General features: G+C 42.3%; 1 pseudogene across 1 annotated transcript in view; it reads left to right on the top strand.

The window, feature by feature from the left end:
- Positions 1-17,449, top strand: part of LOC311125776 (NLR family CARD domain-containing protein 3-like) — a 69,385-nt pseudogene extending 51,936 nt beyond the window's left edge. Inside the window, exons 2-10 of the transcript XR_014615170.1 lie at positions 5,639-5,755; positions 5,976-6,060; positions 6,190-6,334; positions 6,899-8,664; positions 8,983-9,153; positions 10,469-10,587; positions 13,456-13,660; positions 13,953-13,995; positions 14,474-17,449. The product of XR_014615170.1 is annotated as an NLR family CARD domain-containing protein 3-like (transcript). The remainder of the gene's footprint in view (positions 1-5,638; positions 5,756-5,975; positions 6,061-6,189; positions 6,335-6,898; positions 8,665-8,982; positions 9,154-10,468; positions 10,588-13,455; positions 13,661-13,952; positions 13,996-14,473) is intronic.
- The last annotated feature ends 203 nt before the right edge of the window (positions 17,450-17,652 follow it).

The raw sequence follows: 17,652 nt of genomic DNA, 5'->3' as shown, positions 1-17,652 counted from the left end.
CATGCAGAACCTTATTGTTTTTACTAATTCTGATCGTTGTTACAAGCGGAATTTTTACAATACTACCATCAAATCAACACACTCTTCACTCCTGTTTTAAACAACAAGGGTTCTATCGCTTGCTTAATATATGGAACCACTAAAAGTTCTATATAGAAACCTTTTATAGGGTTCTTTAATCAGAACTCTAGAGGTTCTTCTTCCCTGAACCAAAATGGCTCCATATTGAACCCTGCATGGTGTCATTTATGAATTATGGCTACTACTATTAAATAGGAATATCTTTAGCTAAGAATATAATTTATAGGAAAATAGGAATGGTTGAAAAATCCCAATATTCATTAAAAATTATCCTTAGAAATAGCAGTGCTGGGGGTTTGGAAAGCCATAGTCAGTCAATCAACAATAGAACAATACTCTTATGAAAAATATTGATCTTTAACTTACAGTCTGTGGATACTATGCGACTAGAAAGGTTAAAAATGCATGTAAGAAATCACAGCGCAGCTGAAAAAAATATGGCAGGTGGAAATCAAAAGAGGATGTTCTACGGAGATAGGTGGGCGGGGCTGAGAGTAGCAGAGGGGTGGGATTAAAAAAGATCATGATCGGTAATAGTCATTACTGTAAACACTATAGATGTCTGAGTATTATCTATTCAAAATGTAATGTGTATAATTAATTATTATTATTATATATATAAAAAAGTAATTACTGTGTATAAAAGTATTGTATGGGGGGTAGAATTTATCTTCGTTATATTCAAACACACTGGTGGCCAGGGAGGCATCTCTTTGTTCGAACGATGGCCCAACTCTGGCTGACTTCTTTACAATACAATACATTACAATACAGTACAACTTTGTCCATTAGTTCCAGCAAACAACAAAAATGTATTTTCTGCTCCGTTCATAACCCCCCCAAACAGCAGATCTCACACATACAGTTGAGACCAGCACAGGTTCAAGCTGCAGTGCAGCGCCCCTGGATGGAGAGCATGTTGTGGGGTTAAGGGCCTTGCTCAAGGGCCCAACGAAAGGTGATTGTTTTGAGGACGTGGACCCAGCAGCCCTCCAGGGGTCAGATCAATTCCGTCCGTTCTTTCCAGCGCCCGGCTCGGGATTCAAACTGGACACTTTTCGGCCACAGGTCCAACGCCTGCCACAGCTCCAACTCATTTGCCGCTGGGCGAAAACCTGAGTTAATATTCAGAAATAAGCATGAGTTAATCTGCCAAAATGAAGACAAAATGTTATGCAGACATCATTATTATGAAAACATACATTCAGTTGTCATCAGCAGCAGCCACAAGAGAGAGCCTCTGATAGTTCTGGGTAACTGCCAGACTGAGCAAAACATAGATAGTGTGTTAAAAGACATGTAATGATTAACTAGGCTATTGAATCACCAACATTTATTATACATCATTATTATACAGAAATCATTGCCAAAAGCTGCAGAAAAACTGTTCCATGTAGGTCTATATTATTTATGGATTGATCATATAGAAATATAGAAACATTATTTTAACTACTCCAAAGCAATTACATGTGGCGCAGGAACCACTGACTCACGGCATTATTCTATAGTATTATCAAGACACCTGCTGTTAATTCTTAACTGGTTAGGACAGCTCATGAGGTGTCCTAAATATCTACCGACCAGGTGGGACTAGAGGCTTCATGCATAGCTTTAATTTATACCCATAAGTGTAAAATGTCTTTATTCTCAGCACTTATACGACCAATGTTCTACTCTGAGACACTTTGTTATTAAAAAACTTTGAATGTTTGTTTTACATATAAAAATAAATAAATGAATATTACTAATGTAAGCCAGTGTAAAGACTGGGTTATGTATGCACTCACTAACTGTAAGTCGCTCTGGATAAGAGCGTCTGCTAAGTGATTAAAATGTAAATGTTAATGTATTGTGTTGCTCTGCTCATGTCCGCGTTCTGGAACTGTCCGCGTCCACGTACAGAACTGTCCGCGTCCACGTACGGTTTGGCGCCAAGCATATTGTCCAGTTACGCGCTGAGTGGTCTGAGGTGATGTTGGGGAACAACGATGGAGTTCGTTACAGTGTTGAGACGCCGAAGTTTATTGTTCAATTAGCTTTTTTGCGTAATGGTCAGTGACAGTATGAGTGTAGCCAGATCCTTTTCACTCGCTATCCTTGTTTCATCTTGTGGTTCACCGGATTCGTCATCATCCTCGAGGGACAGACGAACGACCTGCTAGCTAGCCAAGCTAGTCGGTACAGCTAGCTAAGCTAGCTACTCTTTACCAGCAGCATCCTAGTTATCCTAGCTACCACTACATCATCACCGGCTGCCTGCTTTTCTTGTGGACCGATGGAGCTCCCTGGTTGTTTCTTCCACCTGTTAAATACCGTGGAGGGCTTCTCCCTCTCTGGTTGACGGATGCTGGCTACATTTACATTTACATTTTAGTCATTTAGCAGACGCTCTTATCCAGAGCGACTTACAGTTAGTGAATACATATTTTTTTATACTGGCCCCCCGTGGGAATCGAACCCACAACCCTGGCATTGCAAACGCCATGCTCTATCAACTGAGCTACATCCCTGCCGGCCATTCCCTCCCCTACCCTGGACGACGCTGGGCCAATTGTGCGCCGCCCATGAGTCTACCGGTCGCGGCCGGCTACCTACCATCCCTCTGTCCGGTTCTCCTCTTCACTAGATGGACGGTAACTTTAGTGTTTAACCCCTCTGTGTCCATGGACTGAACCTTTTGAATATTATTTTCGGGGCGCCTCAAGTTACATTTTTTACAACGTTTATTTCTGATAAAATTAGTTCATTGCATCCGCCATGGAGCCCAGTTTCATAATATTACCTTCTATCCCTGGTTATGAAGTAATCGCGAAAAAACTGTCCTTATGTTTGGGCATTTTTCACCCTGCCAGCTCCTATTAGCTCTACTGTAGGTTTACCTCAGGTAACTTATTATTTACAAGGTTATGGATACTTGGCGAGCGTTAACCCTGTAAGTTTACCTCAGGTAACTTATTGTTAACAAGGTTACGGCTACTTGGCGAGCATTAACCCTGTAGGTTTACCTCAGGTAACTTATTATTAATAAGGTTATGGCTACTTGGTGAGCGTTAACCCTGTAGGTTTACCTCAGGTAACTTATTATTAACAAGGTTACGGTTACTTGGTGAGCGTTAACCCTCTAGGTTTACCTCAAGTAACTTATTATTAACAAGGTTACGGTTACTTGGTGAGCGCGCTCAATGTTAACCTGAGTACATGTTGTGGTGAGCCACATAAGAGGTGTTGTCTGGCGCAAAGCCATCAAACGTTAAACATTTTCTGGTCATGGTTAAACATATTTGTTTTAAGAAAAAAGTGTACAATCTAAACAAAACGCATGTCCCTGTCCTCTTTTTCAAGATGTGGCAGATTTAAACAGCCAGAAGCCAATTTTTTATTAAGAAATAACAATTTTTCTGATGACTTGTTGTTTCTAAATGGCTGCTGGGTAATTTGATATGCATCGAAATCTTCGTTCGTAGGCATCACATTGAGCGAATGCTGCGCAGGTTCACTGAGTTGCAAACCAAATGGGTATAATGGGGTGATTGTTGTCTAATCGGGTGGTCTAGCTAATGGATTTGTAGATCTGACGCAGTTGCTACCTCAGATTATGAGCCTAGCAATTGGCGTGGGGCAGGTTTGAGACTGATCTAATACACTTTATTTCTCAGCTGCCTCACCAACATCTGTACGTGAATTAATAACTTTTAATAGCTAAATATTTCCAATAGATGGCAGCATAAGACCACGAAGCATCAGTTATAGGCTACAAGCAGCAATATGATCGACATAAAATAGCATGCAACCAAATTCAAAATGTCCCATGATTTTCTAAAATGGTCACTCATTACTTTAGCTAGCTATATATCTCGTATTAGGCCTGTGATGCTTTTGGAAGAGCAATTAAATAGTGACTATAGCAGGTGTTGAACCCCTGGTAAATAATCACTAGTCAGATGCTCCAACCTCAACCCTAGTATATTTGCATTTTTAAATATCTAATATATCGATTAAACAACCTCGGAATAGAAAAGACAAGAGTGCGTCTTCCAGCCCACCAATAAATTACATCATGCAACCCTCGCGGTTAGCAAATGTACCTCAACATGCCCCTCGCTTGTGCTAGAAGGCAGAGTGCTCGCTGCTGGTTGATGAATCTGACAATGAATGTACTAGGAAAATACGTTTTTCTCGACCAGAGGTGACTAAATTAATGTTCAGGCTTATTGATAATCATTATAGTAATGAAGTATGATTTCAAAACATGAGCATAAAACAGGTAATAATAAACATGAATCATCATTATATTATTTCACAGTAATCTGTTAAATGCTTTTTCAGTCGTTCCTCTTGCGTTAGCAGTGTGGAAAGGGACAGTAAAAAGCGTGTGCAGGAGTTTTCCTGTGAGGGGGAGTGGTGGTGTATCCAGGGAGAAAACTAAACTAACCTTCTGAAATGTCATTCGTGGTCTTATGCTGCCATCTATTGGAATTATTTAGTAACTGCAGTAGTACTGAATAAAGTGTATCCTTACTAAAGTAGTAATTACTCAGAATTGCAAAATATGACATTTTCTAGTTCATTTTACCACGTACAACCATAAAATAACAATTTATAGCATAGCACAATGAAACTGACATAAACCAAAAACAACATACATTTTGTTAATTATAAAAAATAAATAAAAACGATGTATTTAGATGGGTGACATTATCTGCCAAAGTAACACCTCGATCGTGCGTTCTTTTTGATTATTATTACTGTGTAAAACCTAGCAGTACTACTTATTTCTCTGAGAGTGAGGCAGATATATAATTTTTACTGTGTAAAACCTTTGCAGTACTACTTATGTCTCTGAGAGTGAGGCAGATATATATTATTACTGTGTAAAACCTAGCAGTACTACTTATTTCTCTGAGAGTGAGGCAGATATATTATTACTGTGTAAAAACTAGCAGTACTACTTATTTCTCTGAGAGTGAGGCAGATATATTATTACTGTGTAAAACCTAGCAGTACTACTTATTTTAGTTGAGAGTGAGGCAGATATATTATTACTGTGTAAAACCTAGCAGTACTACTTATTTCTCTGAGAGTGAGGAAGATATATATTATTACTGTGTAAAACCTAGCAGTACTACTTATTTCTCTGAGAGTGAGGCAGATATATATTATTACTGTGTAAAACCTAGCAGTACTACTTATTTCTCTGAGAGTGAGGCAGATATATTATTACTGTGTAAAACCTAGCAGTACTACTTATTTCTCTGAGAGTGAGGCAGATATATTGCATTATGCAAAAAAAAAACATGACTATTTGTCTCTCTGAAATGAATCCATCAAGTGATAGATTTTAAACAAATACATGTCTGTCATTGAACAACCCCATACCATGATTAGCTAGTGAAAAAACACACCAATCTCTTTCATAATTTCTTTAAACAATAAATCCTAATTTACCAACATTTCTGAAAATGGATATATAGCGTTTTGGAATGAAACTCTTCTTATGTTTCCCCATCTGAGCTCAGAGTAGATGAGAGATGTAATGTTTGTCTCTGTTGTGTTGGAGTCCAATCAAGCAGGAGAGACCAGCCTCCCCTGGACCCAGCTGTGTGTCCATGAAGAGTGACCAGTCTATGGGTCAACCTATACAGTTTAGAGAGGGAGACTTTTCTTGTGAACAAAGGTAAGAATAACTCATGGGTCATGGTCAGTGAGTTAAACAACACTGTCTCTAGTCATTTCTCCTCTCCCATTTTCCCATTCATTTTGGTTGTTTTCATAATCCATAGGCTAATCCTTTTTTCCATTTTCATAGTCCTAAAACTGTGTGTGTGTGTGTGTGTGTGTGTGTGTGTGTGCACACTCCCTGGATGAGGAGATGTAATCTGATGTTTTGTCCACAGAAACCAACAGGAGAGATCAGAGTCAGAGATTCTTAGTGGTCAGTCTTCCCAGAGTCATCAAACAGACCTGGCCTCCATATTCAGTGTATGTAGTCCTGTTATGTACATTTGTTTTTGTTTACCTCAAGTAAAGTTGATCTGTCAATCATTCATTCATGTGTTAATGAGAAAGCATTTCTTCTCTTGCTTAACTTATTTACTTGATTTGTTTCAGTTGCTTGAAGAGAATATTATGACATTTGTGAAGAACGAGCTGAAGAGGTTCAAGAGGATTCTTAGTCCAGAACTCCCAGAAGGCTTTGAGAGTCAGAAGCAGGATAAGGAAGTGGTGGATGCTGAAGATGAGAAGCAGGAGAGCAGTGCCAGAGAGGGGGCTCTGAAGATCACACTGCACGTCCTGAGGAAAATGAACCAGAAGGAGCTTGCTGACACACTGGAGAAAAGTAAGACCTGTCTGCCTCATGTTGAATGCTGTTTTATAACAAACATTTAAAAGCTGTAGCTAAAGAACAGCTAAAGTAGCTGTGTAACTCAATGATATTGTAGCAGCCTTAACACAACACCTAGTGACCTCATCAAGTAGCAGCAGAATGTGTTGTGTAGAGAGAGAGAGAGAGAGAGAGAGAGAGAGAGAGAGAGAGAGAGAGAGAGAGAGAGAGAGAGAGAGAGAGAGAGAGAGAGAGAGAGAGAGTGAGAGAGAGAGAGAGAGAGAGAGAGAGAGAGAGAGAGAGAGAGAGAGAGAATACCAATAATAATATAATCAGTCACACCAGTCTGTAATGCATTATGAAAACATTTACACATTTCTACAGTCAGTTAAGCGAATAAATTATTATAATTTAAAATTTTATAACAGTCCCACAATACTGTAGGCATTAAAACAGACGTAATATTAATATCCTCTGTGTTATTTCTTCATTCAGATGAGCTTGCTGTGATTTGCCAACGTGAACTCAAATCTAATCTAAAGAAGAAGTTTCAATGTGTATTTGAGGGGATCGCTAAACAAGGAAACCCAACACTTCTCAATAAGATCTACACAGAGCTCTACATCACAGAGGGTGGAACAGGAGAGGTCAATAATGAACATGACCTGAGACAGATTGAGACAACAACCAGGAAACAAGCAAGACCAGAGACTGCAATCAAATGTAACGACATCTTCAAACCCTTAACTGGACAAGACAAACTTATCAGAACTGTGCTGACAAAGGGAGTCGCTGGCATTGGAAAAACAGTCTCTGTGCAGAAGTTCATTCTGGACTGGGCTGAAGGAAAAGCAAATCAGGATGTCCAATTTGTATTTTCATTCCCTTTTCGGGAGCTGAATTTGATGAAAAAGGAAAAACACACTTTGATTGAACTTCTCAATCACTTCTCAAAGGAAACCAAAGAATCAAGAATCTCCAACTACGACAAGTACAAAGTTCTGTTCATCTTTGATGGTCTGGATGAGTGCCGACTGCCCCTAGACTTCCAGAAGAACGAGATCTGTTGTGACGTCACAGAGTCAACCTCAGTGGATGTTCTGCTGACAAATCTCATCAATGGAAATCTGCTTCCCTCTGCTCTCCTCTGGATAACTACCTGACCTGCAGCAGCCAATCAGATCCCTTCAGGGTGTGTTGACCAGGTGACAGATGTACGAGGGTTCAATGACCCACAGAAGGAGGAGTATTTCAGGAAGAGATTCAGTGATGTGGACCTGGCCAGCAGAATCATCTCACACATAAAGACATCAAGGAGCCTCCGCATCATGTGCCACATTCCAGTCTTCTGTTGGATTTCTGCAATGGTCCTTGAACAATTGCTGAAACATAAGAGAGAAGAAATGCCCAATACTCTGACTGAGATGTACTCACACCTTGTGGAGTTTCATACCAAACAGAAGAATGAAAAGTATCTTGGGAAAGAAGAGACAGGTCCACAATGGAATGAAGAGAACATTATGTCACTGGGAAAACTGGCTTTTCAACAGCTTGTGAATGGCAATCTGATTTTCTATGAAGAAGACCTGAAAGAGGCTGGCATTGATGTCAATGAAGCCTCAGTGTACTCAGGATTGTGCACACAGATCTTTAAAGAGGAATGTGGGCTGTGCCAGGACAAGGTGTACTGCTTCGTGCATCTGAGCATTCAGGAGTTTCTGGCTGCTGTATATGTGTTCCTCTCATTCATCAACAACAATGAGAATCTAATGGACAATCTGCAAACAAAGTCCAGTAACTTTTCCTCGCTGTTCAGAAACATGCTTGAAGTTACTTTCTACAAGAGTGATGTGGATAAAGCCTTACAAAGTGAGACAGGAAACCTGGACCTTTTCCTCCGCTTCCTTCTGGGCCTCTCACTGGAGTCCAATCAGAAGCACTTACGAGGTCTACTGACAAAGACAAGAAGCAGCTCACAGAGCCATGAAGAAACAGTGAAGTACATCAAGGAGAAGATCAGGGAGAATTCCTCTCCAGAGAGGTGCATCAATCTGTTCCACTGTCTGAATGAACTGAATGACCATTCTCTAGTGGATGAGATCCAAAGCTACCTGAGCTCAGGAAGTCTCTCTGAGGCCAAACTGTCACCTGCACAGTGGTCAGCTCTGGTCTTTGTGTTGCTGACTTCAGAAAAGGAGCTGGATGTGTTTGACCTGAAGAAATACTCCAGATCAGAGGAAGGTCTTCTGAGGCTGCTGCCAGTGGTCAAAGCCTCCAGAGCTGCTCTGTGAGTACATAAAATGACATTTAAGTACTAATCATCAGGAAGAAATATTCAGTTTAGAGTAAAATATGTATTATAATATGTATATAATATTATATTGAAAAACATATTGAATAAATGCATTGATTTTCACATTAGTAAAACATTATAACCATACAATTCTAGGAGACGGAAGATGAATCTATATGTTGTTTGAGAGAATAAACCAAATGCATCTGCCATTGTCCTTCTACACTACTGGTGTTAAATTAACAGTGTGTTTGTGAAATCATGATGATCTCTTTGCAGGCTGTCAGGCTGTGGAGTCACAGAGAAAGGCTGTGCTTCTCTGGTCTCAGCTCTGAAGTCAAACCCCTCACACCTGAGAGAGCTGGATCTGAGTAACAATGACCTGAAGGATTCAGGAGTGAAGCTGCTCTCTGCTGGACTGGGGAATCCCCACTGTAAACTGGAGACTCTGAGGTTAGTATTCCTGTAGTTGGTCAACAAGTGATAAAGATATTCATACATATATATTTTACCGTTTGGAAATGAAAACACTTTATTATGTAGTTCTCCCATTTGAAAAAGTCGTAATAATTTGGACATATTCACTTATATTGTATTAAATTAGTCATAAGTTTAGTATTTGGTCCCATATTCCTTACCTGCAGTGATTCCATCAAGCTTGTGATTCTACAAACTTGTTGAATGCATTTTTAGTTTGTCTTGGTTGTGTTTTGGATGATGTTTTTCCTAATAGAAACTGAATGGTGAATAATGTCCTGTCATTTTGGAGTCACTTCACTTGTATTGTCAGTAAGAATAGAAGATGTTTCTGAACACTTCTACATTCATATGGATGCTACTATGATTATGAATAATCATGAATGAATCGTGTAAGATTATGAATGAGAAAGTTAAAGAGGAACAAGGATCATACCCCCTCTGTTATTGGTAATGGTGAGAGGTTATCATGTTTTGTTGTAGCCTCTGTAACTTTCTCACTCATTATTATTCATGATTAATTCATGATTCTTCTTAATCATTGCATCATTAGGATTAATTTAGTAGTGTTTAGAAACATGTTATCTACTCACTTAGACAGAAATGTACTCTAGTCATCATCCACCATTTTAATATTGGGCAAAACATAACCCAAAACACAACCAAAACAAACTGCAAATGCTACCGACGAGTTTGGGACCAAATACTAAACTTTGACTATTTTAAGTACATTTGTCAGAATACTTATGACTTCTTCAAATGGGGGACTAGATACATAAAGTGCTTTCATTTCTAAACGGTGAAACAGATATGTATTAAAATACTCTCAAATAAAAGGTGACATTATATACTGTCACCTCATATGAAACATTTGATCTCAAATCCAAAATGCTGGAGTACAGAGACACATTTAAAATGTTAGCTTCACTGTCAAACTAGATATGGTGTGGACTGTATACTCAATACAATCTGAATCTGATACTTCACTGTCTGTCTTTTGACTGATACTGCTTTTTAAACTGTCTGGTCAGTCAACTCAAATATTTGTTATATGCATTTTTCTCCCTACAAGCAATACTTTGATAATTTGTCATTTCTAATAACGATACATGAATACATGAATAGATATGGCAGGTTTCAGGACACTGATATATCTGATAATGTTGAGAAAAAAAAAATGACACTATTTTCACCACCAAAGAATAGCAGTGTGATTTTAATATGATTTGACTCTTTGCAGGCTGTCAGGCTGTCTAGTCACAGAGGAAGGCTGTGCTTCTCTGGTCTCAGCTCTGAAGTCAAACCCCTCACACCTGAGAGAGCTGGATCTGAGTAACAATGACCTGAAGGATTCAGGAGTGAAGCTGCTCTCTGCTGGACTGGGGAATCCCCACTGTAAACTGGAGACTCTGAGGTCAGTATTCCTGTAGTTGGTCAACAAGTGATAACTGTTCACCAGATCCACATGTGTTTACCAGGCACACATAGTCCACACCATATGTGTTTGGACAGTGAAGCTTACAGTTTTACATTGGGCGCTATGCTCCAGCATTTTGGATTTGAGATAAAACGTTTCATATTAGGTGACAGTACACAGAGGTCTCCCTCTCTCCACACACAGAGACGCATACAAAGCTCTCCCTCGCCCTCCATTTGGCAAATCTGACCATAACTCTATCCTCCTGATTCCTGCTTATAAGCAAAAACTAAAGCAGGAAGCACCAGTGACTCGGTTAATAAAAAAGTGGTCAGATGACGCAGATGCTAAGCTACAGGACTGTTTTGCTAGCACAGACTGGAACATGTTCCGGGATTCTTCAGACAGCATTGAGGAGTACACCACATCAGTCACTGGCTTCATCAATAAGTGCATCGATGATGTCGTCCCCACAGTGACCGTACGTACATACCCCAAACAGAAGCCATGGATTACAGGAAACATCCGTACTGAGCTAAAGGGTAGAGCTGCCGCTTTCAAGGAACGGGACTCTAACCCGGACGCTTATAAGAAATCCCGCTATGACCTCCGACGAACCATCAAACAGGCAAAGAGTCAATACAGGTCTAAGATTGAATCGTACTACACTGGCTCTGACGCTCGTCGGATGTGGCAGGGCTTGAAAACTATTACAGACTACAAAGGGAAGCACAGCCGCGAGCTGCCCAGTGACACAAGCCTACCAGACGAGCTAAACCACTTCTATGCTCGCTTCGAGGCAAGCAACAATGAAGCATGCATGAGAGCACCAGCTGTTCCGGATGACTATGTGATCACGCTCTCCGTAGCCGATGTGAGTAAGACTTTTAAGCAGGTCAACATTCACAAGGCCGCAGGGCCAGACGGATTACCAGGACGTGTACTCCGAGCATGTGCTGACCAACTGGCAAGTGTCTTCACTGACATTTTCAACATGTCCCTGACTGAGTCTGTAATACCAACATGTTTCAAGCAGACCACCATAGTCCCCGTGCCCAAGGACTCTAAGATAACCTGCCTAAATGACTACCGACCCGTAGCACTGACGTCTGTAGCCATGAAGTGCTTTGAAAGGCTGGTCATGGCTCACATCAACAGCATTATCCCAGAAACCTTAGACCCACTCCAATTTGCATACCGCCCCAACAGATCCACAGATGATGCAATCTCTATTGCACTCCACACTGCCCTTTCCCACCTGGACAAGAGGAACACCTACGTGAGAATGCTATTCATTGACTACAGCTCAGCATTCAACACCATAGTGCCCTCTAAGCTCATCACTAAGCTAAGGATCCTGGGACTAAACACCTCCCTCTGCAACTGGATCCTGGACTTCCTGACGGGCCGCCCCCAGGTGGTAAGGGTAGGTAACAACACATCTGCCACACTGATCCTCAACACGGGGGCCCCTCAGGGGTGCGTGCTCAGTCCCCTCCTGTACTCTCTGTTCACCCATGACTGCATGGCCAGGCACGACTCCAACACCATCATTAAGTTTGCCGACGACACAACAGTGGTAGGCCTGATCACCGACAACGATGAGACAGCCTATAGGGAGGAGGTCAGAGATCTGGCCGTGTGGTGCCAGGACAACAACCTCTCCCTCAACGTGACCAAGACAAAGGAGATGATTGTGGACTACAGGAAAAAAAAGAGGACTGAGCACGCCCCCATTCTCATCGACGGGGCTGTAGTGGAACAGGTTGAGAGCTTCAAGTTCCTTGGTGTCCACATCACCAACGAACTATCATGGTCCAAACACACCAAGACAGTCGTGAAGAGGGCACGACAAAGCCTATTCCCCCTCAGGAGACTAAAAAGATTTGGCATGGGTCCTCAGATCCTCAAAAAATTCTACAGCTGCACCATCGAGAGCATCCTGACTGGTTGCATCACCGCCTGGTATGGCAACTGCTTGGCCTCCGACCGCAAGGCACTACAGAGGGTAGTGCGTACTGCCCAGTACATCACTGGGGCAAAGCTTCCTGCCATCCAGGACCTCTATACCAGGCGGTGTCAGAGGAAGGCCCTCAAAATTGTCAAAGACTCCAGCCACCCTAGTCATAGACTGTTCTCTCTGCTACCGCACGGCAAGCGGTACCGGAGTGCCAAGTCTAGGTCCAAAAGACTTCTCAACAGCTTCTACCCCCAAGCCATAAGACTCCTGAACAGCTAATCATGGCTACCCGGACTATTTGCACTGCCCCCCCACCCCATCCTTTTTACGCTGCTGCTACTCTGTTAAGTATTTATGCATAGTCACTTTAACTCTACCCACATGTACATATTACCTCAACTACCTCAACTAGCCGGTGCCCCCGCACATTGACTCTGCAACGGTACCCCCCTGTATATATAGCCTCCCTACTGTCACTTTATTTTACTTCTGCTCTTTTTTTTCTCAACACTTTTTTTGTTGTTGTTTTATTTTTACTTTTTTTGTTTAAAATAAATGCACTGTTGGTTAAGGGCTGTAAGTAAGCATTTCACTGTAATGTCTGCACCTGTTGTATTCGGCGCATGTGACCAATAAAATTTGATTTGATTTTATTTTATTTTATTTGACAGTACAGAATGTCACCGTTTATTTTATGTTAATAGTGAGAGGTTAGTATGTTTTGTTGTAGCCTCTGTAACTCTCTCACTCATTATTATTCATGATTCATTTATTATTTTTCTCAGTCATGGCATCATCAGGATTACTTTATTAGTGTTTAGAAACATGTTATCTACTCACAGAAAGAAAATTACTCAACACCAAAGAATAGCAGTGTGGTTTTAATATGATTTGACTCTTTGCAGGCTGTCAGGCTGTCTAGTCACAGAGGAAGGCTGTGCTTCTCTGGTCTCAGCTCTGAAGTCAAACCCCTCACACCTGAGAGAGCTGGACCTGAGCTACAATCACCCAGGAGACTCAGGAGTCAGACTGCTCTCTGCTGGACTGGAGGATCCACACTGCAGACTGGATAATCTCAAGTATGTAGAGGGTTTATGTCAATGTTCATATCAAACATGTTGGAGTTATCAGGCTAGTTAAGACAAACATTCTGACCACCACTTGGACAAAGTTATATGCTGACTGTGTGTGTGTGTGTGTGTGTGTGTGTGTGTGTGTGTGTGTGTGTGTGTGTGTGTGTGTGTGTGTGTGTGTGTGTGTGTGTGTGTGTGTGTGTGTGTGTGTGTGTGTGTGTGTGTGTGTGTGTGTGTGTGTGTGTGTGTGTGTGTGTGTGTGTGTGTGTGTGTGAGTTCAGGTGTATCCCTCAATGACTGTCTGTTCTTCTGCTTACCGCTACAGTGTGGAACATGGTGGAGAGAACACAATGAATCCTGGACTTAGAAAATGTGAGTGTTGACTGCTGTGAAGAAAATGACTAAGAATAAGTCTTAATTCAAGTGAAGTCAAAGTCAAAGACCACCATCATTACTTACTTGGTCATATTAAATATCAGCTGTAGTTCTACAGAAGCACAAATCAGGGACACCAAATTTAGAAAAGAGTTGCTTTGACAATGTGTGTGTCTGTGTGTGTGTGTGGTGTGTGTTTGTGTTACTTTAGAAATGTCTGTTTGTGTTCATGCATGCATACCGCTGTGTGTGTGTGTGTGTGTGTGTGTGTGTGTGTGTGTGTATTTAATGGGAATAAGTGTGTTTTATATTACCATACAGTATAACATATGATCATTGAACAAATCTCAAGTTACCTTAACTTCTCCTTTTGATACCTAGAAACATCTACATTAAATGAATTAGTGAAAAGTGAGTTAACATTCTAATGTGAATGATAATGATTTCTAATATTGTGTCTGGTTTCATCCATCAGATGTCTGTGATCTCACACTGGACCTAAACACAGTAAACAGACTCCTCTCTCTGTCTGAGGAGAACAGAAAGGTGACATGTAGGAGAGAGGAGCAGCCGTATCCTGATCACCCAGAGAGATTTGAGGACTGGGAACAGGTTCTGTGTAGAGAGGGTCTGACTGGGCGCTGTTACTGGGAGGTAGAGTGGAGTGGGGAAGGGGCTGGTATAGGAGTGACATATAAAGGAATCAGCAGGAGAGGAAGGGGTTATGAAGGTAGGCTTGGAGACAATGACAAGTCCTGGAGTCTGTTCTGCTCTGACAACAGTTACTCTGCCAGGCACAATAATAAGTCCACTACCATAGACGTCCCCTCCTCCAGCTCCCACAGAGTAGGAGTGTATCTGGACTGGCCAGCCGGCACTCTGTCCTTCTACAGAGTCTCCTCTGACACACTGACCCACCTGAACACATTCCACTCCACATTCACTGAGCCCCTCTATCCAGGGTTTAGGGTTCATGTTGACTCCTCAGTGTCCCTGTAAATAATAACCATGGTAACACTGACACACACACACACACACTGGACACAAACACACTGGACACTGTACACACACACACACACACTAGACACACACACACACACACACACACACACACACTGGACACACACACACACACTGACACACTGGACACACACACTGGACACAAACACACACACTGGACACACAAACACACTGGACACACACACACACACACACACACTGGACACACACACACACACATACTGAACACACACACACACTGGACACACACACTGACACACACTGGACACACAAACACACTTGATACACACACACTGTACACACACACTGTACACACACATACACACACACACACACACACTGAACAAAAACACTGAACACACACACACCGGACAAACACACACTGGACACACACACACACACACACAGGACACACATACATTGATCACACACACTGGACAAACACACCCACACACTGGACACTGTACACACACACACACACACACACACACACACACACACACACTAGACACACACACACACACACACACTGGACACACACACACACACTCACACACACACACACTGGACACACACACACACTGGACACACACACACACACTGAACACACACACACCGGACAAACACACACTGGACACACACACACACACACACACACTGGACACACACACACTGGACACACAAACACACACACACTGGACACACACTCTGGACACACACACACTCTGGACAAACACACACACACTGGACACACACACACTAGACACACACACACACACACACAGAGGACACACACACACTGGACACACACACTGGACACACACACACACACACTGAACAAACACACACACACACACACACACAGGACACACACACACACTGGACACACACAAACACACTGGACACACACACACACAGGACACACACACACACTGGACACACACACACACACACAGGACACACACACACACCTGACACACACACACACACAGGACACACACACACACACTGGACACACACACACACACACACTCACACACACTGGACACACACAAACACACACACTGGACACACACACATACGCTGGACCCACACACATAAACACTGGACACACACACACTGGACACACACACACCTGACACACACATACATACACGCACACACACACACACACACACACACACACACACACACACACTGGACACACACACACAGGACACACACACAGGACACACACACACACACACACACACACACACACACACACACACACACACACTGGACACACACACACTGGGCACACACACATACACACTTAGACACACACTCACACACACTGGACACACACACACAGACACACTGGACACACACACCTGACACACACACACACACACAGGACACACACACTGGACACACACACACACACTGGACACACACACACTGGACACACACACACTGAACACACACACACACACACTGGATTCACAAACACAATGGACACACACACTGATCACACACGCGCACACACACACACACACACTAGACACTGGACACACACACATTGAACACACACACGCTGAACACACACACACACACACTGGACACACACACACTAAACATACACGCTGGATACACACACACACTGAACACACACATGCTGAACACACACACACACTGGACACACTCACACTGGACACACACACACACTGGACACGCATCCACACACACACACTGGACACACACACACACACACACACATACTGGACACACACACACACACACACACACACTGGACACACACACAAACACACAAACACACACACACACACACTGGACAGACACACACTGGACACTCACACACACACACACACACACACAATGGAAACACACACACTCACACACTGAACACACACACACACTGACACTGAACACACACACACACACTGACACTGAACACACACACATACTGGACACACACACATTGAACACACACACACACACAGGACACACACACACTGGACACACACACACATACATACACTGGACACACACACACACACACTGGACACACACACTGAACACAACCAGCCCTGCCATTTCTACCTGTCCTGATCTAGTGTTTCACCCCTGACCTCCTCACACCGTCTCACTGTCCATGTCTGCTTTTAGCTCCCACCTCTACTTCACTGTGTTATAATGGACCTTATGCTTGTTATGTCACCTCTGTAACCAGTTATCAAACGTACTGACCTTTCTGACCCTATCCCATGGCCCTACTTTCTACAACTGAACATTTAAATTCCTCTATGAGTTTTATTTAGTGTCCATTTACTTATCTATGTATTTGCTGTGTATTGGAATTGTGCCGCAGAGCATCATGGGGGTTTGTATGTGTTGAGATGATCACGTTCCAGATAAATGGTTGAACTGATTCCTGTCTCCTGTCTCATCATTATTGAATTGTTGTACAAACGTGGTTATGAAACCCACTAGACATAACAAAAGATTGGTGATGAGTAAGTCTGAATCTACAGGAACTATTCTGTCTGGAAGAAGTGGGTTTTTACAACTGTTTAAAACTGTTATTTTCTGTGGTCCAGTCTAGGCTAATGTTAGCACAGTGTATTGATAGCA

Source organism: Coregonus lavaretus (assembly GCF_964263955.1).
Source record: "Coregonus lavaretus genome assembly, contig: HAP1_SCAFFOLD_461, whole genome shotgun sequence".
Taxonomy (NCBI): domain Eukaryota; kingdom Metazoa; phylum Chordata; class Actinopteri; order Salmoniformes; family Salmonidae; genus Coregonus; species Coregonus lavaretus.
Note: the sequence above shows the minus strand (reverse complement) of the source record. Positions and strands in the feature narration are given on the sequence as shown.